The 23,989-nt window shown below is 39.4% G+C and overlaps 1 long non-coding RNA gene across 2 annotated transcripts in view; it reads left to right on the top strand.

The window, feature by feature from the left end:
• Positions 1 to 230: 230 nt before the first annotated feature.
• Positions 231 to 23,989, top strand: part of LOC141584050 (uncharacterized) — a 34,883-nt gene continuing 11,124 nt past the window's right edge. The window contains exons 1-3 of one of the 2 annotated variants that reach the window (XR_012516966.1): positions 231 to 393; positions 19,048 to 19,194; positions 21,515 to 23,526. This is a non-coding gene — a long non-coding RNA (uncharacterized LOC141584050). Of the gene's footprint in view, positions 394 to 19,047; positions 19,195 to 21,514; positions 23,527 to 23,989 lie in introns of those variants that run through there. The other variant, XR_012516967.1, reaches the window with a different exon arrangement.

Raw genomic sequence — 23,989 nt, 5'->3', positions numbered from 1 at the left:
AAAATTCTGCTTTAGCTAGTTACCCATTCCCCTACCTAAATCAAAGTATAAAAGATAATCAAGCCCCTTACTCGGGGTTGAGAGAATGTTGAGCATGAGCTGTCTCTCGGTCGCTGGCTAATAAAAGAACCCTTAATCCGGAACTCTGCGTGTGGCACATTCCTTCTAACTCACTCAGTTACTACATTTGGAGGCCCCTGCTAGATATTTGTCACTGGGTGCAGACCAGGCTCATTCTGGGCTCCCCTGAGCTGGGAGGTGGGCTATAGGGGAGGTGCCCCTGAGATGTTCCAGGGTCCCATAGGCCACCCCTTGTTGGAGGAGAGCAGATCGACTCCTGGCACACTCCACCAAATTATTCTACCAAGTCCCTGGTCCTGCTCCATGGAGAAGGTAAGCCAGGCCTGACCTGATTATTTCTGGAAGCTGCAGGGATCATCCAATTACTGGGATTGACTACAGTAATTCCTGTGACCTTGGGCTGTGGGTGCCCCAGAGTTCCTGGTCCTGGTTCTGGTTTTTGGACTCTGGGTGTCCAGAGTCCCTGGTTCTGCTTTCTGAACTCTGGGTGTCCAGGGTTCCTAATTCTGTTCTGTCTTTGAACTCTGGGGGTCTAGAGTTGCTGGTTCTGTCTGTTTTTGAACTCTGGGTGTCCGGGGCCCCTGGTTCTGTCCTACTGTCTGATTTAGAGGGGTTCAGCCCTGACGAGGGCACCCCTCTGGACTCTGTCACCACTTCAGAATGCTGGAGGACAGGGTCCCTGGTTTCCATCTAATTTAAAACATTTATAAACAAGATAATAATTTCTTTAGGGTTTAAACTGTTTACAAAGTGCATAAGACTGTAATAACCTCTGAGTGCATGTGTGCACGTATGTGTGAGTGTGTGGGGACTTTAGAGGCTTGTGTCTAAGGACCCAGTTTGTGGCTTCACAGCAAAAGCTATGGAGTCCGAGTGGGCCCCAACCTGCGGTTCTGTGGTAACCTCGTACTGCTTAAAGACAGCATTGGACTAGTCCTGATCCGAGTCAGGGGTTTATACTGACCTGTCTGTGTCAAGAGGCACCTGCATCCCTGTAAGGGGAACAGCCAGGTGGGCATCTAAGAGTTCCCAATACAGGATTCCCCTCCCTTCATCTGCCCTTTTAAAATAACCACAATCATGTATCTACCTCAGTGCCTCATCTACCTCACTGTTCATTGTGCTGTTTTGTGTCCAAGTCTGTGTGTCTTGTGTTTGCTGTTTTTCTCACTGTTAACGTGTAAGTTACATGTCACGTCGCCGCTGTTGTCCAAGGTGGTTAGGCCAGAATTTCTTTAAGGCCCTTGCTAAAGACCTCATCCTGCCAGATACCATCTCCCTCATCTGTCACCTGGACTGGTCACCCCAAGACTGTCTTTTCTGTGAAAAGGGAGTTAAGTGTTGTTACAGGAAGGCTTGTACAAAACATTCGGGAGGTTGTTCTTCTGTTGGGGATTTTTGGCATCATAAGCGTTGCTGGAAGTTGGACTGTCGTGAGCCATGTCCCAGTGACTGGTGTGACAGTCCCACTGACCACTGGTGGATTCAGAACACCCACCCTGCTGATCTCCTGGCCCACCTTTTCTATCATCCCACCACTTTTCCTGTGCCTTTAGATAAGCCCCTGTTTAAGGAGGCCTATGCCTTTTTAGCTCTACAACTTTTCCACTCCTATAACACTCCTGGGTGGGAGCTCACTGTCAGGTGGTACTGGTGGGATCATTCTGGTGTCCTTTATCCTCCTCAGCCTCACCCTTTACCCCGCACTCACCTAGTTCCCTTATCACACTAGGTCCAGTGTCTCCAGGACCTGGCTCTCTTCTCTCTCCTCAAGCCCATAGCGGACAGAGTCCAGTTCTAGGTCTCTGTCTTTGAGATGTGGAGACATCAATAGACATGAATGGCATCTTGGGTATAAGGCCAAAGGAGCTCCCAAACCACCCCCAAAACCACTAGGTCCCCCTAAGTACTTTCCATAATGGGCTCTGCCTCTTCCAGACCCTCTACACCCTTCCAGTGCATGTTAAAGAATTTTACCTTAGGTTTTTCCAGAGAATATAGAGTCTGCCTTACAAAAAGGAGGCTCCGAACTCTCTGTGAAGTGGAATGGCCAAAGTTGGGAATGGGATGGCCCCCAGCTGGGTCACTGGATTTTAAAACAGTATATAGGTGGTGTGCGAAGTTGTTACCAGAACATCTGGGCACCCTGATCAGTTTCCCTATATTAACCAATGGCTAGACCTAGTCCAGAATCCCACTCCTTGGCTACAATGCTGCCCCACTCATAGTCCCTCATCCAGGATCCTTCTAAGCCAAATATCTACCTTGCCCAAAACCGTGGCTCCCTCCATTCCTCCTGTGTTGCTCCCTTCAGAAGAGGAAGACAGTTCCCTTCTTTTGCCTCCACCTTACAATCTTGCACCACCCTCACCTCCATCTCCCCTGGGATCCCCTTCTACCTCTTCAACCTCGTCTCCTGTGGCCTCTCCACTGCTGCCAACCTCTGAACAGCCAGCTTCCATGGATCCTTCGCCCATCGCCTCCAGGCTACAGCCCCAGGCAGAGAAGGTCGCTCTACTGCTTCCCCTAAGAAAGGCGCCACTCTCTCCGGGCAGTGGGCAGGCTGGCCCACTTATGGTCCATATTCCCTTTTCTACTTCTGACCTGTACAATTGGAAGGCTCAAAAGCCACCATTTTCTGAGAAATCCCAGGTCCTGACTGCATTGGTGGAGTCTGTGTTCCAAACCCACTGACCCACCTGGAATGACTCCCAGCAGCTTCTTCTAACCCTCTTTACCTCTGAGGAAAGGGACCACATTCATAGGTAGGCTAGAAAGGATTTCCTTCCTCAGCAGGCAGGCTGAAGGAGGAGGCTCAAAACTTCTTAGAGGAATTTTTTCCTTCTACTCAGCCAAATTGGGACCCAAACACAGTGGCAGGGAGGAGAGCTTTGGATGAGTTTCACAGGTATCTCCTAGTGGGTATTAAGGGAGCTGCTCAAAAGCCCATGATTTTGTCTAAGACAAGAAGTTGTCCAGGGGCCCGGTGAGTCCCCTGGAGCATTTTTAGAGCACCTCCAGGAAGTTTATCAAACTCATACCCTGCTTGATCCAGTGGCTCCCGAAAATAGCCACTAAATGCTTTAATTTGGCATTTGTGGCCCAGGTACCTCCTGATATTCGAAGCAAGTTACAAAACCTTGAGGGATTTGTTGGAATGAACATTTCCCAACTCCTAGACGTAGCCCAACATGTGTATGACAATAGAGAACAAGAAAAACAGAAACAGGCTACTTTGGTAGTTGAAAAAGCATCTGATAAAGCATCACAAAGGCAGGCAAAAATCACAGTAGCTGCAATCTGGGAAGCTAAAGTACAGACCCCTGCACGAAAAAGTCATCTTGGGAAAAGACCCGAGTCAAACACCCAACAGCCCCACAAGAAAAAGGGAAAAACACCCCTACTACAGAATCAGTGTGCCGACTGCAAGAAATTGGACACTGGAGGAAGGAGTGACTGGAAAGACTGGAAGGAAAAGTTCTCACTCCTCTGGAAGCCAGAGAGTCTGAGGAGGACTTGTGGGGCTGGAGCCCCCTGCCCCTCGGCCCCTGGGAGCCCATGGTTACTGCTAAGGTGGGGGGCCGGCCTGTGTGTTTCCTAGTCGACACTGGAACAGAGCACTCTATATTACAAGCCCCTTTGGGTAGCGTCTCCAACAGAAAGATTGCCATGCCGGGTGCCAAGGGAACTATTTGGGAATACTGGTTTACCAATTCTCGGGAAGTAAATTTGGATCAAAAGAGAGTAACCCACACATTTCTTGTAATGCCAAAGTGCCCTTTCCCCTTCCTTGGATGGGATCTACTCCATAAGCTACAGGCATCTATCTCCTTCTCAGCAGATCAAGCCCACCTCACACTGGAGACCACAACAATTGCCTCTGCTCAGCTCCTACTAACTGCCCCCTTGTCAGAGTAGTACCTCTTAACCCCCTCCTTCCAACTGGTGAAAAATGAGGTTAACCCCCTCCTACAGAATCTACAAACTCTTTCCCCCTGAGTCTGGGCAGAGTCAAATCCTCTCAGACTGGCAAAACACCACCCACCAGTAGACCAGCCAGTATAGGACTTGTGGGAAGTCAACAAGTGGACAGTCACAGTCCATCCAGCTGTCCCCAATCCGTATTCTCTCCTCAGCCTGCTCCTGCCAGAACTTAAAGTATACAGAGTCCTTGACTTAAAGGATGACTTCTTCACCATCCCTTTGGCCCCCAAAAGCCCCCAATTTTTGCTTTTGAGTGGACAGAGCCTAACTCAGATGATACCACCCAACTCACTTGGACTCTGTTGCCCCAGGCATTCAAAAATTACATGACTCTTTCGGGGGAAGCCCTCCAACAGGACGTAATACCCTTCGGAGCCAGCCATCGTGATCATACTTTGCTTCAGTATGTAGATGATCAGTTACTGGCTACCAAAACTACTGACAGCTGTCTGCAATATGCTAAAGACGTGCTTCACCTCCTCCAGGAACTTGGGTATGAGGTCTCAGCCATAAAGGCCCAGCTTTGTCTCTCCAAGGTCTCCTATCTGGGTTCAAGATAAACAAAGAAAAAAGGGCACTCACCAATGCTCGAAAAGAGGCTATCCTGCGTGTCCCCACTCCTACCACCAAGAGACAGGTATGTGAATTTCTGAGGGCCACAAGATACTGCAGCCTGTGAATACCAGGTTTTGCAGAAATCACCAAGCCTCTGTACGTGGCTACAGGCAGGAATGGCTCACTGGTTTGTATTGACACGGAAGAGCAAGGCTTCCAAAGCCTAAACTTGTTATGGCTCAATAACGAACATTTAATGCAAAGCACTGGTCCATGAACTACACTTCAGATGGCAGTAGATAAAAACATGCAGATACTGTGCATAGGAATCATAAAACCAAAAACTTTATTTGAAATAGATAACCATTCTTTTGGTCCATGTGCAATTCAAACATGGTGGTTATACACACTAAGAACTAAAAAACTAACTTTTTCCAGCTTTATTATCTAAAAACAATGAAATGTTATACAACTAAAACCTGTATGACAATAAAAGTGATTTGAAATTTAGATTTTGTGTTAGACTGTGTTTGGATGGTACAGTTGTGAAGACAGGAAAACATTCTGGAGTCGTTACCCGGATTAAGGAGATTGTACTTCCTTAAGAAAATATTGCTCTAAAAATAATGTCAGCTAAACTAAACAATGAGCTGAGTGGCATCATAAAAATTGTGAATTATATAAATTCTAATATAGAATATTCTCCATGTTTTAAAATAATATGGAATCATATAAAGAACAACAATCATGGCTCATTGAGGGATAATAACTGTTGAAGGGGTTGGGTGCGGTGACTCATGCCTGTAATCCCAGCACTTTGGGAAGCTGAGGTAGGTGGATCACCTGAGGTCAGGAGTTCAAGACCATCCTGGCCAACAAGGTGAAACCCTATCTCAACTAAAAATCCAAAAGATTACCTGGGTGTGGTGGCACCCACCTGTAATCCCATCTACTCAGGAGGCTGAGGCAGGAGAATTGCTTGAACTTGGGAGGCAGAGGTTTTAGTGAGCCAAGATCTGATCATTACACTCTGGCCTGGGTGACAAAAGGAAGATTCCATCCCCTCCCTCTGCCCCTCAAAAAAAGTGTTGAAGGAAAAAATGTTGTGGAGATCTGCTTCTGGTATTTGTACAAAACTGGAAATCAATTTGATCCTGTGTTCTTAAAGATGTAAATTGCATGATGACTTGCTTAAGTGTCTGTTGTCTCGATTATTTGTAATATTAATAAAAAGTACAATGTTTTTCAATGGCAAATATGATCATAGGGAACAATACAAATAAGAAGCTTGGAGAACAAAGTGTCTGCAAATTGTTATGACACATTTCACAACATAATTATAATTTTTACTAAAGTATGAAAAATTCATGGTGTTGTATTCTAAGAAAAATCTTTACTAAATGCCTTAGAAATCTGATAGAAATGTTTAAAATTTACATTAAAAGTAGATACAGATGTAGAAAGTCTACTGATTTGTACTTCATGTCTTTAATCAAAGCATAAATTTATTCATTTAAGCATGAGATAAATTATTGTAAATATGAGAAGATAATTCAGTTGGGAAATAATCTTAAGATTTTCAAAATATTTAATAAATTTTCTGAAATTTATTTAAAATATCTTCATTTTTACTTATCTACTATGTATTTTATTTAAAATAAATGAAAGAATTTAAATACATGTAGTATCCCAAAACAGTGCTTTTGCAATCCAATCTAGACCACATAGATTAATAAGTTAGAAAAACAGAATGCAAGCTTCTTTGTCACATTAAATACTTTCAGTATTAAAATTCATGGCATTGGTTTAAAATGTGCATATGAGGATTTTTATATAGATGTATTATTAATTGTTTCCACAATTATAATACATAATAGACCTCCTCAATACTCAGTGGCTTAAAACAACAAAAATTTAGTTTTGCTTATAAATTTAAGTTTGGCTTCTTAGATATTAAAAATAATGTGTGTACTAGATTATGGCCTATGGGATGCTAAGCCAGCTAGATCAATAATTTTAAATAAAAATACTAAAGAGAAGGAAGCCCAAGGAAGTCATAGAAAGTAGAGTATATGATTGGAAAGAATTAGAACATCTACCAAAATGTCTATGTGTCAAGAGCCAGCACTGTCAGAGACTCAATTCATATCAGAAAGTGGTAGACATAGTCTTTCTAACAGAATCAAGGTAAAGCTAAATTTTCAATCAAGGATTGAAAAAATTCTTATATCTGTGAATGAGAAAGTTTCAAATTCCTTATTCCTACAAGTATACAAAGCACAGCCATTTTCTGATATAACCCACGTTACTCAGACTTTGGAAAAAATATACCAGCAGTCATCAAATTGGTAACCAAATTAAGCATGGTTAAGCAAATACATGAACCAAGTCTAAACAAATATTCAGAACTTCTATAAATGTAGGGACAGTATAAATTAAACAAAATCAGTGAAGTCCATATAACTTAAAGAAGAAAGAAAATAATTCTATGTAGCATAACAGCTACTAAAAACATTGAAGACTTAGTATATGCATGGAAATGATGCCATAGGACTAAAACCATACCTTTAAAGCTAAGTTTGACAAATAAAGGACAATTAACAGGGTAAATTTAAACCAGGCATTTTTTACACTAAGCTGGATGGAAAAGCTACCTCAAAATCACTGTTAGAAAGAGATAATTTCAAAGAGTCAGTGGATGGGATGTCCACAAACAAAATATGTAAAATGTTAGTAAATGATTTGAATATAATTAAATTGGTGTGTACTTATGGTTCCAAATTGTCGGGTGGCCTATAAAACAGTATAAAATAATACTTGCCCCCCCAAAATAAATGCATAATAGGTATTAATATTATTAGGGTTGATTTAAAAAATATGTTAAGAGAGAATAAAATTTAAAAGATCCATGAAGGTAGGAGAGAGAAAATTGGAAGGTATCCTTCTCCCCAGGCAAGCTCAAATTGTACTTATCTTCTGATATAAATTAGGGACTTAAGAAAATAATAAAATAATAGAGAAATTTTAAGAAGAAGACATAATTGAACATACCATGTCACTATATAATTCAAAATGGTAGCTTGTTTATAAAAAGCTTCTGTGAAATGGAGATCTGTCATAGACTTTAGAAATCTAAATTAAAGGTAACAAAAAGAGCAAGAATTATATGAAATATAAAAAAAGTAATTTGTGAGATTTTTATTGGTACAAGAAATACATATCAGTAATTTATTTGTCATGTTCTTTGCAACTTTATATTTGAAGACTACCAAAATTAATTCACAATCACATGAAAAGGTCCCAATATGCTTTCAGTAGACAGCCCCAAGAGTTATTTCAATAGGTCCATGATAGCAAATAATCTATATAGACAAAAGTAGAAGTAATAGATGATATTGCAGTCATAGAAAAAATATAGAAAATGTATAAGAAAGGCTAACAAAATAATAAATATTTACAAAAAGGAAAATAATGGTACAAGAAAAAGCACAACCTGCAGAAACCTGTTAAATTCTTGGAATTTATTTGATCTTCAAAGGGAACAAAAATAATTATCTTAATAAAACAAAAAAATGGAAGCAATCATATCTGAAGATAAAATAAGGTACAAAAATTATGTATTAATTTTTTAACCCCTCCAGCAAGATTAGGAAAATTTTTGTGGAAACAAAATTTTGAAATCATTTTTCTCAAATATGTTTTCCAAATTGTTTATTCTCTCTCCATCTCTCTCAGGAATACTAATGAGTTAGAGAGTTGGTCTGTTTACATAATCTCATGTTTCTCAGATTTCATTTTCATTTTTTAATAGTCTTTTGAAATTTTCATCTGACAGAGTTGATTTAAAAAGCTGATCTTCAAGCTCTGAGATTCCTCCCTCAGCTTGGCGTATTCTGCTGTTAATATTTTTGATTGTATTATGAAATTCTTATAGTGACTATTTCTTTTTTTTTTTCTTTTTTTCTTTTTTTTTTTTTGAAATGGAGTTTCGCTCTTGTTACCCAGGCTGGAGTGCAATGGCACCATCTCGGCTCACCGCAACCTCCACCTCCTGGGTTCAGGCAATTCTCCTGCCTCAGCCTCCTGAGTAGCTGGGATTACAGGCACGCGCCACCATGCCCAGCTAATTTTTTGTATTTTTAGTAGAGACGGGATTTCACCATGTTGACCAGGATGGTCTCGATCTCTTGACCTCGTGATCCGCCCGCCTCGGCCTCCCAAAGTGCTGGGATTACAGGCTTGAGCCACCGCGCCCGGCCGACTATTTCAACTCTACAAGTTCAGATTGGTTCTTTCTTAAAGTGGTTATTCTGCCTTTCATTTCTGGGATGATTTCCTGGATTCCTCAGATTGGGTTTCGACTTCTTTTGGATCTCAATGAGCTTCCTTGCCATCCAGATTCTGGATTCTGCGTAAGGCATTTCAGTCATTTCAGAGGGTTTAAGGACCACTGCTGGGAAACTGGTGGAACTGTTCGGAGGGGAGGGAACGCTCTGGCTTTTTTAATTGCCTGCGTTATTGTACTGATTCTTTCTTATCCAGGAGAATCGCTACTCTTTTAACTGTGGTGTATGTTGAGTATAGTCAGTTGGCTTCATTTCTGCGTGTTTTCAGAGGGCCAAAGTTCTGTCCAAATTCTTTGCTTGTGGCTGAATTCTCGCCCTTTGTTTCACGTGGAGGATCCGTTAGCAGCATATTTTTAGTGCTGTAGTTTCAGCTGTGATTTAGCGTATGGTGCTTAAGAGTAATGGCACGTAGACAGGCTTTTACTCAGCCAAGTGGCTCCTTCGTATTTCCTGGCATTTGTGGCCATGCTGTGGTGTGGTGGAGAGAGACTTGACTTCCTCACCAGGTCCACTCCCGGGCCTTGGAGAGACCACTATTGATCACTGGTACAACCATGTGTGTTTGTCAGGTGTTCCAGGCCACAGGGTTCCCTCGGTCAGAGACCATACCAGGTAGATAGGCCACACCTGTTCTGGTTGGCCCTGTGGATGGAGGCATGCCTCACTCTCACAGCAGGCCACAAGCCTATGTGGCTCACCTGGCTCAGTGCTCTGAGAGCGTGGGTTCCTCTCCCTTTGGAGTACCAGCCACTCAGTTTGGCACTCCCTAGCTGCACAGAGCATCCCCGGGGTGAGCTCAAGCAGGGCTGGAGTGCAATGGCGCGATCTCAGCTCACTGCAACCTCTGCTTTCCGGGTTCAAGTGATTCTCCTGCCTCAGTCTCCTGAGTAGCTGGAATTCCAGGCGCCCACCACCATGCCCGGCTAATTTGTGGCATCTTTAATAGAGAAGGGGTTTCACTATGTGGGTCAGGCTGGTCCTGAACTCTTTACCTCGTGATCCACCTGCCTTGGCCTTTCCAAGTGCTGGGATTACAGGCATGAGCCGCTTGCCTTGGAAGGAGCTCAGGCTTTTTTGTCATTCTCTCTCCTCCTTTTGTTATTCTCTCTCTCCTGCCGCTTGGAGGCAGCAGTGGTGGGGACTCTGGCAGCTGCAATGGCAGAGGACCTGTCCGTGATCTGCGGCACTGCACCCCAGAGTAACACGGAGCTGTCACTGACTGAAGTGACCAGGTGTGGGTGGGGCAGCTGCCCTGTGGGTCGGAGCAGGCGGCCCTGCCTGGTGAAGAGCAAGGAAGTCAGGGGTTCACAAGAAGAGAATGTGGCCTCCTCTTCACAGGGCAGCTGTGGCAGGCCGGAGGTGCCAGGAAAGCAGTCAGGCTCTTTGTTCCCTCCCTAGCCGGGGAGGAATGAGGACTGCTACTGTGGCAGTGGCTATGGCAGAGGGCCTGTCGGTTGTCTCCGAGAACTCCAGCCCACAGAAACACAAAGCCGTCAGCGGGTCAAGACGGCCAGGGGCAGACCTACGTTATTTCTAGCTAAATAATTATAAGTTTGCTTTGCTTACTGTACACTGAAGTTTATACCCCAAACTAAACAATGGCAAATATTGGTGCCGTCAAATAGAAATCAAACGGCAACGGGCCTAAGGTAAAGACCATCTGAGAGCGCTTGTAAAACGGTGGAATGCTGCAAAGTGGGAAATAGTGCTTTGGTCCCGCAAATGCCTTCTCAACATAGAGGCTGCAAGAGGGTCTCCTAAAGAGGACTTGTGCAAGATCTCTGAGAAGGGAGGCAACCTCTGCCCGCAAGACTCGGGAGGGTCTCTGCAGATGGGAGCTTGCAAGGCAGGAAAGCCTTGCAGGGCAGGGGAAAACTGAAAGCCACAGGCTCTGCCTAGTTTCTCAGAATATGGAGTAATTCTGATTGCTCTGTGTCTGCAGTGCTTGGGAGATAAAAGCCCCTTGAGGCATTGGGTGGGGTCAGACCTGGTGACACCTCATCCACTGTGCTTTTATGCAAATATACCTTGATAACAACCAGTGGTAAAATTCAGTGTCTTAGGTTTGCATCTCTTAGAAGAATCGTGTGTGCTGTTGAATGCTGCAGACACACACTCTTCCCCTACTCCCCCACCCCTGCTTATCTTACTCCACAATGATTTTTAGTCCTTGCCCGAAAACCCTCTGCTTCAGCCCACAAGATTAGTGAGATTGTAGACTTAATAAAAGGTTGGGGAGCCCAGAGCTCAGGGCCAACGCTGTCCCGACGAGTTTGCATTGGTCCCCTGGACCCACGCTGTGTAACTACTCCTGTCTTTGTGTTTATTTTCTTCCTCACTCCCTTGTCACCACCGGGACTAAGGAAACCCAGGAACAGGGTTGGGGCTGGAACCCAACAGCCCTCAGTGACTGAAGTGAGCACGTCAGGTGGGTCGTTGCTACGGTGCTTTAGGCTAGGAAGTCCTCCTGGTGAGGAGCCAGAGGGCCAAGGACCTGCACGGAAAACAGCCTGGCTGCTCTTCGGAAGGGCAGCTGCAGCATACTGCGGGCCCATGACTCTTCCTGGGTTCTTGGTTCTTTCTTCAGCCTGAGGGCAGCAGGGCTAGGGACAGTGGCAAAGGGAATTGCAGTGAGCCTGTCAGTTATGCCTAGGAGGGCAGTCCCAGAGAAATTCAGGGCTGTGATTGGCCAGAGTTTCTGAAGCCACAAGTGGGGCTGTGGCCGGACTGCACTAAGGGCTAAGGTCTCAGGCCAGTGGGAAGACCCCCAAGTGGGTCTTCCTTAGTGAGGTGGAGGGGAGGGGAGGCCTGCAGTTCCTCTGCTCCTCAACACCGTACATGTGGCTCATCTCCTGTTGGAGAGAGCTGGCTCTTGGTGTTGACGTGGCTATAGCAACTGGCACCAGGGTGTTCAAGGATCCAAGGCTCATGGGGCCCCACGTGGGCTTGAGCAGAGGCCCTGCCCAGACTCCAGAAGTTCTCTGTGTCAGTCAGGAGATTCCCGTGCCCGGGGTTGCAAAAGTCCATGACAGAAGTGTGAGTCCCTAAGGGCTCTGGCTCACTCATCCTTTCACCATGGTAGGGAGCCGCCCCTGGCTCTGTGCCCATCCTGGGTGGGCAGCTGTCCTGCCTCACTCCTCTCCACTCTCTGTGGTCACCATTGCTCTCTTGAGTCTCAACTTGGTTTCCTGGACGTTACACTTGAAGAACTGGAGTTTACTTGCAGTTGCTTAATCTTACTTTGTTATTCATGACATCATAATAGAGTTTAAATTCCTAAGTGCTCTTGATATTTTGATTATAATTTTTAAGACTTCTACTTTCTATTCCTGTTATCTTCATGTTTGTCATATTTTTTTTTCTGAATTCTTGCCTTTTTAAATGAAAAGTGATTATTATAAATTAATACTGTTATGAATTTTTATTTTTCTGACTATTTATTTATTTATTTATTTTGAGACAGAGTTTTGATCTTGTTACCCAGGCTGGAGTGCAATCGCGCAACCTCGGCTCACTGCAACTTCCGCCTCCTGGGTTCAAGCAGTCCTCCTGCCTCAGCCTCCCAAGTAGCTGGGACTACAGGCTGCACTAATTTTTGGATTAACTGGACTACCATGCCCAGCTAATTTTTGTATTTTTAGTAGAGACAGGGTTTCACCATGTTGACCAGGATGGTCTCAATCTCTTGACTTTGTGATCCACCCGCCGCCGCCTCTCAAAGTGCTGGGATTATAGGCGTGAGCCACCGCCCCCGGCCTTTTCTGACTGTCTTAAACAGGCCAATTTGAATATAGTTTTCCGATTCTTCAGTAAAATCAGTATTATCAGGAGTTCTTGTCTGGCGGTTAACTTATTTTTTTGCGATAACATCAATGTGTTTGCATGTTTTTGGACATGGGTGGGTGGCTCACTTTGGTTGACAAGTATTTTGTTTGTATCTTCTCTGTCTCTGTCCCTGCTGCTTTGCTGACTCCTTTCTATCCTTCTTTTTCCCAGATGTGCAGCCATCATGGGCTATATTCTGGCGTAGCATTTTTTGATGGTATAGCGGCTCCCCTTATTCATGGTTTCACTTTCCACAATTTCAGTTACCTGAAGTCAACCAGAGTCTGAAAATAATAAGCAAAAACTTCCAAAGATAAAGAATTCATGTTTTAAATTACATGTCATTCTGAGCGATGTGATGTAATCTTGAATTGTTTCATTCCATCTCACCTGGACGTGATCATCCCTTGCCCAGCATGCCCATACTGTATATGCTACCTGCTGTATATTCCAACCCCCTGCTAATCATTTAGCAGCCATCTTGATTGTCAGATTGACTATCATGTATTGATGCTGGTGTTCAAACAACCTCTATTTTATTTAATAGCCACAAAGCAAAAGTGTTAGTGATGCCAGAGACTTGCGTATGTGAAAGAGAAGACACAGAGTGCTTCCTTTAAGTGAAAAGGTGAATGTTTTTGACTTAATAAGGAAAGAAAAAAAATCAGACATTTAAGTTGCTAAGATCTACAGTAACAATATATTCCACTCTATAACAATTTATATTGTTGTTAAATTATATCATTGTTCTATTTTGCTATTAGTTTCACTGATTAAACTCTCACTGTGCCTAATTTATTAATTAAATTTATCATATGTAAGTGTGTTTAGGAACAAGCAGATTCTATGTAGGGTTTGCTACTATCGATAGATTTAGGCATACACTGAAGGTGTTGCAATGTGTCCCCCAGTCATAAGAAGGGCCTACTGTATTTTCAGCATTTTTTTCTGATAATGGGAGGTCTTTGATGCACAAACTAGCTTTAAACATTGGGTCTTGAATTGACTCATGTGGGGCATTTTTTTTTACTGTTTTCCTATGTAAGATACTCCGTATAACTTAAAGATAATTAACATTTTTTCATTTGTATGCTGTTTCTGGTTCAAATTTAATGTTGAGCGAATACTCAGACTTAGGTATGTGATTTTGATTTTGCCTTTGAAAAATCTCATTATTTTATGGAGTGGAGAGAATTCTTTATAGCAGAGTTTTTGAGAAACTAATGTGTGATTAATTTAAAATAATTCCCCATGAAATCCAAAAATCGCAACAAAAAACACTGCAACAATTTCTCAAGGAAAGAAAAACAAAAACAACAATAACTATTCCCTTTTGGTAGCTAGAATACGATGGCTGGCACACTAAATAACATCAAATAACACCCTAATAACACCATCCTAATAGCCAATCACCCTAAATAACACCAAAATAAACTTTTGAAGAAAATATCTTGCCAAGGGCTATTGCAATGAAGAATTAAAAATTCTATCTATATATAGCAACTAGAGTTAAGAAAAAAACAGCACAATAATTAGGTTAATGTAAATCATTTAAAACCAATTAGGGCAAGAAGCTTACATAACATGAGTCTTGTCCTACATAGCTCAGGCTACAAATGAGAGGGTACGGTCTTTCCCCAGAGTAAAGTATTGGTTTCCTCTTCTGGTAATAGGAAATTTGGTCTCTCTCTCTGCGAAGGCCTATTCCCAGTACAATTGTTAAGAGAGTCCTTGGGAGTTGCGCATTCTAATTTGGAGTTTTTGTCAAATATTGACTATAATAGAAAAGAAAAAGTTGGCCTTGGTAGCTATATCCAAAATGTTCTATGTGGAAGAAGTAATTGTTTCTACAATGAAGAAAGACACCAAGAAAATGTGTTCTCTAGAGGAGCAAATCTTCAGCTGTATAAGTAGTCCACTCTTTGTTGCTGTGGTGAGTGTAGGGAATTCAGTCATAATTCCCAGGGTCTTTTAGATAAAGTATTTTTGATTCATTTGTGATTCATTGATTGGGGAGAGGAAGACTGAGACATATAGGAGGTGATGAAGTCCCTTTATCAGAAACATCTGGCCTTAGAGAGGTGAGTCCCATTTTAGTTTGTCACATTGCTTTTGATCATTTAACTTAAACACCATAGCAGAGGCTAATCAACTTACCTGGCATCAGCCAGAAGGATTCTAGGAGAATCTTTTAAGCAGAATTTATTTGGGAAAGAATAGTTTCCAGCATCACATCAAACCATAAGATTTTAATTCCTTAATTACCTGTAGCTCACTGGCATCCTTCCCAGAACACTGGGGCATCTCAGGTTATTGAGATAAACCTGATTTACACATCAGAACTTTTCAGATCCTCTTCCTTTCCCCCCCTGAAAAGTCTTTTCATTGTTCCTTTATTTACCTAAGATTTCTGATTAAAAACAAATGCAAGTTTCTTGTCTTTGAAGTACATAAAGTTAGAATGATTCTGTAGTTGTAAAAGCTGTTCTTATTCTTGACCTACACCTAACATGGATTCATGCTAGGATCAGTGGTGATCAATACAGAAGTAAATTAAGCAGAATAGCTTAAATCAGTAATGTAGCTTCCCCACTGATCTTTAGCAAAGATACCAATTTTGCCTCAATATCATTTGGATCTAAAGAATACTAGACTTTTGAAATTGTCCCCAAGAAAATTTTATAAACTCCACTAAGGGGAAACAATCTTTCAACTCAGCTTGCAACTCAATCAGCAGTCAGCCAGCTTGCCCTTTAACTCACTTCCTTGCAGATGGTCACTGCTTACTACCCCAGGATAACATGACCCTTGTCACAAGACCCTTTGTTCTATAGGTAAAATTAAAGACATTGTGAGATGATAAGTTTGCCGTTTGTGTTTTGAGTTTCTCCTGTAGGTTCTGTAAACCAAAGAAAACTACCCATGCTAGCTGGTCTAAAGGACCCAGCATGAAGCTGACTTATGGAAGAGTAGAGTTTTCACATTCTGATGATATCATCCTCCTTACCCTGACTAATTGATAGCCCCAATTTTCCAGGCCCTTACCGTCCATGATTCTCTTAAAGATCATGGTGCAAAACTCCTCAGATAAATGGATTTGAGGCTTGAGAATTCCTTGTTTCCTTATCTGGTGGCCTTGTGATTATTAAACTCTGCTGCAAACCCTGTCCTTTCAGGATACTGGTCTGTTGTTGCACAGTGGGCATATAAAGCTGGCAGTCTTATAATACAATGAATATGATCTTGAAAAATTGGTAAAGTTACATTAATTGAAAATACATTTCAAAGAATAATTACCCTGGATGAGTTAAAAAGGAAAGAAATACTTTATTCAAGACTATTGTATTAGGAGTCAAGACTATTACAATAGGAAAGAGAAACTGAACTCATTTGCATGGCTGGAGTGACAGAGCAAAAGAAAAAGAAGTCTAAGATCTCCTTAAAAAGACGTTTGGTCAAGATGATCAGGCATTTGTTCTGCTAAATGGTGCTTACAGTCTCCCATCCTCCTACAGAGACTGGTAGATAAGGCCACTCTTAATGATTACATTACAGTGAGGATGGCTCCTAGGTTGTTGAGAAAAACATTCCTGGGTCGTAAAACTAGCAAGAGTGTGATAGGAGATTTATATTTCAGGAAAACAGAGACATAATTTACAATTGCAAGCTTTTTTTTTTTTTTTAATGTAAATGCTCCAAGAAAAAGGGGAGCTAGGTGTAAAGGTCAGTTAAGCTGAGAACCATGTTGAAATCATCTTAGTTACATGTTTTCTCAGGCTAACAAAATTAGATTTATGTTTGGCAACAAGCATTCACTTCAATGTACTTTTTTAAACATAGAGGCTACCCAACTTTTAGTTTCTACAGTTTATCACTAGCTTCCCTCAAATAAGACCTTAATCACATATAAATGCTCCCTTGTATCAGGTGACTAAGTATACATGCACTATTTTGATGAGACATTTGAAGGTTAATTGGTCCAGAATAGCTCTTTCAACAAGAACAAAATTTTGACTATAGTCGGCAAAGAAAATTTTATTCTTTATATTTTGAGTTGATTGGAGAAATTGGTGAGTGTGCGACCCGCAGAGACCCTTCCCGAAGCAAATGAGAGCGAGGAGTTGTTAAGCCGAGTCCAGGTTTATTGGGATCTGCGGGCAACCCAGGCGGGAGGGGAGCTGAGCTGCACCCAGCAGCTGCCGGAGAGGGTTTTTATAGGGGCGGCAGCCTGTTCAGGAGAGGTGTTGCGGAGTGATTGGTGGAAGGGAGAGCAGAGGAGGGTTTTCTGCGTGCCAGAAGGGGATTGGTCACCTCTTGGCGGGCTTAGGTTTGAATTTTATTGGCTGTCTTGTTTCTAGGCAGACTACTGCAACTGCCACGGGGTGGGGGATGGGGGTTGGCTTTAGGTTTGGCGGGTTAAGGCTGAGCAGTGATTGGTCGCCCTGCGCTACCAGGCAGAATAGGGTCTGCAGGCGGACTCCAGGAAGTGAGGGACAAAATGGAGGACTGTGGGTTTTTCTACCAAACAGTGAGAAAATCTGGCACATTGTGTTTGCATATTTTGACTGTTTCTTGCAAGGGAGCACCAGACATGAGTGACAAATTTTGGTCACCTAACAGTAGGAAGTAATCCTGAGGAGCTTACAGAACAGTGATGATGTTTTTCACATAACCAAAGTCTTAAAAAATCAAATGACTGTATTCTTTCTGAATCAGAATGTCTCATGTTCCCTCTGGCAACCCAACTATAGGGAACTGGAGTACAAAAATTACAAGGCAATGAACCCTGAGTGTGTCAGCTCTTTAGAAATAACACCATGACAAGTTCTGTATATTAGAAAGTCCCTAGGGTAAGAACCATGCCTTACTAGAGCACATGGTTTCATAGAGAACTTTAAACAATGAAAATTCCATATGAAGGAAATCTCGTTAGGAAAGGAACTAAGAAAAAGACCTTTGGGTCTAAAAAGTAATATAAAGTATTTAAAATTCTTTCATGTAATTAAAAAAAATCTTTTGTTGAATTATACACTGCAGTTCTTTAGAAAAATAATCTGTCTAGACTTCACAAGGTCAACCTATAGATAGCAGAAATGGGATAAGATACTTCAAAAAATTCTAGATGGGTAATAGCACTTATCATATCTTGACATTACTAATTGCATAATCTTTGTCTTTACTGTGATAACAATGCTTTCAAAACCACTTCCTCTGATCATTTTGGAAATAAAGTGAGGACTGTCATTATAATAATTACTGGTGAAAAAAAGGAATAGAGCAAATCTAAATGAAATAAAATGACATGATATAGTATCTTAAACTTTCCCCTCAACTTTGATTTATCTTATTTTCTTTAATTTAAATGACAATTACATTAGAGCAAACTGTATGCCAAGGATAGATTATTGTCAATAGCCAGAAGGAAATAATGAACATTCAGTGATTTGGGGGCCAACTAGGAATTCTGAAGAAATTCAATGCCCTGACTTTGTAACAGGTTATTTTAGCAGAATTAATCATCTTTATATTTGGAAATGTGCATATCACCACCAAATAGTGCTAAAGTGTCTATTTCAACAAATCATGAATTTGAGATAATGAACATGAATGAATGCATTTATTATTTGACTGAGGGGAATGTTCTGTGCTACTTAATGGAAATACTTGCCACTCTATGATGTTTTTCAGGCTTCAGAACATTGTCTAGGACAATCTATTCTATCTGCTTATTGTGATACTCAGAAACATTTATTGAGTTTCTTTTTCAAGCGCTGCTCTAAGTACTAGGTATAATGAGTAAAACACAATACCTAGGTTTATGATTATAAATAAATGTATTACATGAAAATATCTGGATACAATATGGAATTACAAAGACAGCACAATTTAAATGCCGAAGTTGTAATTTAAATCATCTAATTACAACTTAATTTGATAAACATAGACTATCATAAAAGTTCAACTTAGCTCATATTGGTTATTTATACTTTCAAAAAGATAGTAGCTAAGTTTCTACTGCATTCAGTTTATTGAGACATGGAAAGATGCTAATCAATTGCGTTATGTACTAAGATTGTTTATGAAAAGGATCTGTAGGATTTCTTCCAACACAATTATTCTTTATATAAATGATGAAAATACCAGTAATAGTTGAGTGTAATGTGCTAGTGAAGCTCTATTTAGTAGGTAGAATATAGGCTTGACAACCTGTTTTTTCAAGATGAGATAATATCACTATTAATTTATCTTTTCACAGATTCATTACAACAACCTCCTTCAGATGATGGAGGAGATTCAACTATGCACAAATTTCCCTTTCTAAATTAATGACTGTGGGGACAACATGAGATTCAGAAATCTGAAACAGAGAAATCACTGTTTCAGATTCCAACTTCTGTCCAATGTGAGTAACATTCAAAGTGCTCCACTATGGATCTGCAGCGCTTCCTCATACCTAAGACATTACTACTGTGTCAACTTGGTTCTTGGTTTCTTTTCTTAATAGATTGAATAGGATAAACAGCATTTAATGCATTGTACAAAAGATAAAATTAGGTAAAAGTTCAAGACGTTTACTTCATGTTAATTTTCTCCTTTCTTTCTATTCCAGAAAGAATTTTAATTCCGTTCATTGGGACTGTACCAACATAGGATTCTATGTATCCTCAATAGAACATATTTCAGTGAGATTTCAATGACAGATTTCAATATTCTGTAGATGTCAGAGATTCTCAACCCACAACAGTGGACATTGCTAACATACACTGAAATACTCTCATGCTTCTGGGGTAGAAAGTGGACATGAGGGAGCTTCTGAAGCCCACGGCAATGAAAAAGAGCAAAATACAAATCATTTGCCTACATTTTCATTGTAATTCACCTGCAAATACGCTGGTTTCACAATAAATTTTATTAATTTTTTTTTCAAAAGATCTTTAGAGAGGAGTATTCAGCGTATTGATGGGTTGATAATTGCTGGAAAAATTATTCAAAACTTAAACACAACTGATAGAGACTACTGGGTATTCTTTCAGAGAAGTCCTGGCTGCTTTATTTTCCATTGACTAGATCTTAATGCTATTCTAGTCTTACCATTAGTATATATATGCATGCTATATATGTATATTATATGCCTGCTATATGTACACATAATACATATACATGTATAATGTGTATATATATATCCCTTCTGTGTGTATATATATATATATATATATATATATATATATATATATGTGACTTTTTTATAAAATCAGTTTTCTGCTGATGTCCTGTCAGCAATTTAGGAAGTTGATTTACATTTAACTTAAAGGAAATGGAAAAATACTACTTTCCAATGGTCTAAAGACAAAATATGATAATTAGGGACACTTTATAATAGAATATGGAGTATTTGCAAAGATAAGTGACACTAGAGAAGAAAGAAGCTGTCTAATGACAAAAGGTTAATATAAGCATTGAATCAGGAATCATAAGACCACAGTTCTTGACCTTACCCTGCTGGCACTTAAACTACCTAAAAAGAAAATATCTTAAGCTCTCCAGGCCTCAATTTCCACTTGAATAAAATAAGAAAATTTGAGATAGTAGTTTATTTGGTATTTTCCACCTATGAAGTTTTACGTTTCTGTATAAAGTAAGGCAAATATACAAGTGCTGTTGCTACCAAGCTGATAATTCTGGATGAAATCAGATCACACAGTCAAAAAGATTTAGTGTTATTAATATCATTTTCAAATAGTAAGGAAATTCAAAATAATCTTGAAAGGAAAATATGACATTTCTTTGAACTCTACAATACAAGTTGATATTACTCTATTCTATTCAAGCTAAGCTTCTTGAAAAATTTATGAGGCTTATTATAGAAATATGCAATAATCACTATCATATTGTCTCCTATGTTAAGGCCTACTAGTCACATTTGATAAGCAACAGAATGAAACATCTAAGGGCACTAAAAAATAGTTAAATTATTAATTTAATAAATTGAAATATTTCGTGGCTGATAATCTAAAAGAGAAAATTCAGTGAACAGCAGTTGTGCCCATACTTGTCTGTGGGAGGACACATCAGATTAACTATACAAGCAGTGAGCTGAAGTTTAGAGAAGAATACAGATTCTGTGAATGTGGTTTATGATAATATAAATAAGTAATTTATTATATAAGGATGGTATTGAATAATATCATAAATCAAAAGAAATATCAAGGGTAGCTACATATAAATGTTTTATTATCATCACTGGACAAGATATGAAAATATCAAGGTGCTAAATGAAACAGTCTTGAAATACAACTCAAAGAAATGTGACTCAGATAAATATCTACCTATCTATAAGGATTTATTGTACATGCAAACTGGAGTCATTGCTACTGACAAAAATGAATTCGACCTACCCAATGACATTAAATTTCACAGAGACCAAAAATATTGGTAAGTTTTGTTTCTTTCCCTTTGCACTAGTGGTAAACGTTTCCAAGAGTTTATTGCACAACGAATAAAAAAAATACAAATAGTCTTCATTAATTCTGTTGTCACTTTCCTCACAAAATTCTTCTTTTGTATAGAAAGCAAAAGTGTTGATAGATCATTTATGTCACTATTGCGCTAAAGTTTTGTTTTTATATGTTCCTATTAGAGATCCATGGATCAGCTAAAAATAATAAATAATAAATGAGGCACTATTTTAGAAAACGTAAATCATTTCTGTTTGGTCCTTGCAGGTAATGGGAGAGAACAAAGATTATTTAATAGTTTTCATCATCATTTTTGGTCAGTGGAACTGCTGTATGTCGTTGACCCTTCCACCATACTGAGAGTTCATGTAGAGATTGCTTCTGACTATTGGCAGAGTTCATGTCTCACTAATTAGGATGAAGGCTGCACTCTACAGAGGATATGCTGTATGAGAAAATGGAGTGGATTGACTCTTTTTCATATTTTTAAAAGAAAACCCATATATTTGAGGGGAAAGCAAAAAGGAACAGAAAATGGCAGCTAAAAAACTAAAGCTATTATGAAATAATTTGTCTATAAGTTTATGAAATTTGGTGAGTAAATTCCTTGCAATATATTAAAAATGAGTGAAGCATCTGTAGTTATAGATGAGAAACTAAATACTGCAAGAATTGAGCATCCTATCAGTAATCAGCAGCAGTGTGATAGACTGCAGGTGTAACTCAGAATTCTTTTGGCTACACAAGTACTTTTGAACCAATATGAAGATGGTAAGTGTTATCAAGCTTCCCAGAAAACTGACACCTCTTTGATTTTTTCAGTGAGTCAGTGATAATTTCATTCAATATAATAATAAATATATACATTTACTGAGAGTTTTTAAAAGATCAGTTATTGTGTTAGGATTTGCAGATTCAAAGATAAATAACAAACTGCCATAAGCTCAAACAGTTTTTAGTTTTGCAAAATATTAGCTGCTCTATTTGCCTATGATATTTTTCTTAATTTCATTCATTTAGATTACATCATCGCCACATCTTTACCTTATCTTTCTGAAAAAAATTAGGAAAAATATTTTGCTTATAAATCATGACAAAATTATCTTTCTTATCTAAAAAATTGTCTTGATTGTGTCTTCTTAGCTTAATAAAAGTCAACATAAGTGAAAATCATCTGCAATGGGGGCAATACTAATCAGGTATTAATTATCACACAGTTATAAATTTTATTTATATATTTGCTTAACAAAATGTCTACTATATATGTCAACAAGGACAAAGGAAAATGAATGAATGCAATATTCAGAGTAACTGGAAGTTTAAAGAGATATAAAGGAAGACATCCCTTGAGCTTATAAAAAAAGTATTAGTAAAATACATATGCTAATATGCTTTTTATTAATTTTTTGAAGCATAGAATAAAGAAGAACATAAAATGAATTAAAACTTTATCATATTTTTGATGTTAGTGAATAGACAATAGAGCAAAATATAGCCCTTGGGCTCACACAACTGAAAACACTCAAATCAAGATTCCTACACTAAAAGGCTGACTTTGCCTATGTAGGTAACAGTAAAGTGAAATTTGCCATGTTACTTGAGATCCAGTGGAAGGAACATCCATTAACTGATACGGATCTTGAGGTAAAACCACTCTTTAGCACTCCAGGAAACTGATTGAATTTGTGCTCTTTAGTCTTAAACTTGTCTTTTAAATCATTCTCATTAGTCTCTTCTGGTCAGTTTAACAGAACATGAATCTAAGATAAGAGGTTCACTGAAGAACTTGGTTGATAATACTGCATTGTGTCTCTCAAATCTATTGTTCCCCCCCAGTCAACTTCAATGTTATCTTGGAGATTAATTTGTGTAATATAGCAAATGAAGTACACAACATAGAATAATGTAGAAAGAATTTCTCAAAATGAATATTAAAGCACATGGGGAAATTTTATTGTTTAAATTGGAATGAAAATTTATTTGAAATAAAGTATGTTAATGTTAAATGAAGTAGATAAAACCTACTGTTATCCATTTTGAGAAAACATTCTAATTATACATTCATCACTCTTTAATTATTTTTAAAGAATTAAACTAGAAAACAGTGCACCAGAATCCCTAAACTTTGACATAATATCTAAAACATACATTGAGCTTCAACATGTTTCTTACAATTAACTAATATCATTGGGGAAATAAGCAAAAATATTTCTATGTGTGTCTAGCAATACTTATACCTCAGCTGGCAAAACAGAAAAGGAGGAAATTGTCATGAAAGAAATCACCAATACAAAAAAAAAAAAAAAAAAGCAGAACTTTAAGTAAAAATTTAGATTATTTTATACTGCAATGTGTATAATCTCACTTAATTTTCTTTTTAAATACGAAGTCAAAAAAGTGAAAAGAAAAATATATTAATACATTGAAATGTAAGGGAATACTAAGCATTCTAATGTTGGAAATTCTTGCATTGATCAATTTACTTTCAGGATAAAATGATGTTAATATGCATAATATAACTTTATATATTAGTGTATATCTATCAGTCTATTTGTAGTTCTGAAAGATAACGGAGGCCTGTTCGGATGATAAAGGCATGTGAAGAAAACCTAAGTCTTCTCATTCTTAACAGTGTGTCCACAAGTATACTGGAGAAGCTAAATTTCATTTTTGTTTCTACTTAACAAAATGACCTGGAGCTTTGGAGCTTTGTTTCCCATAGCAGCTTACAGAAATACATAA

The sequence above is a fragment of the Saimiri boliviensis genome, chromosome 3, assembly GCF_048565385.1.
Source record: "Saimiri boliviensis isolate mSaiBol1 chromosome 3, mSaiBol1.pri, whole genome shotgun sequence".
Taxonomy (NCBI): Eukaryota; Metazoa; Chordata; class Mammalia; order Primates; family Cebidae; genus Saimiri; species Saimiri boliviensis.
The sequence above is the reverse complement of the archived record's forward strand: the minus strand, read 5'-3'. Positions and strand labels throughout refer to the sequence as shown.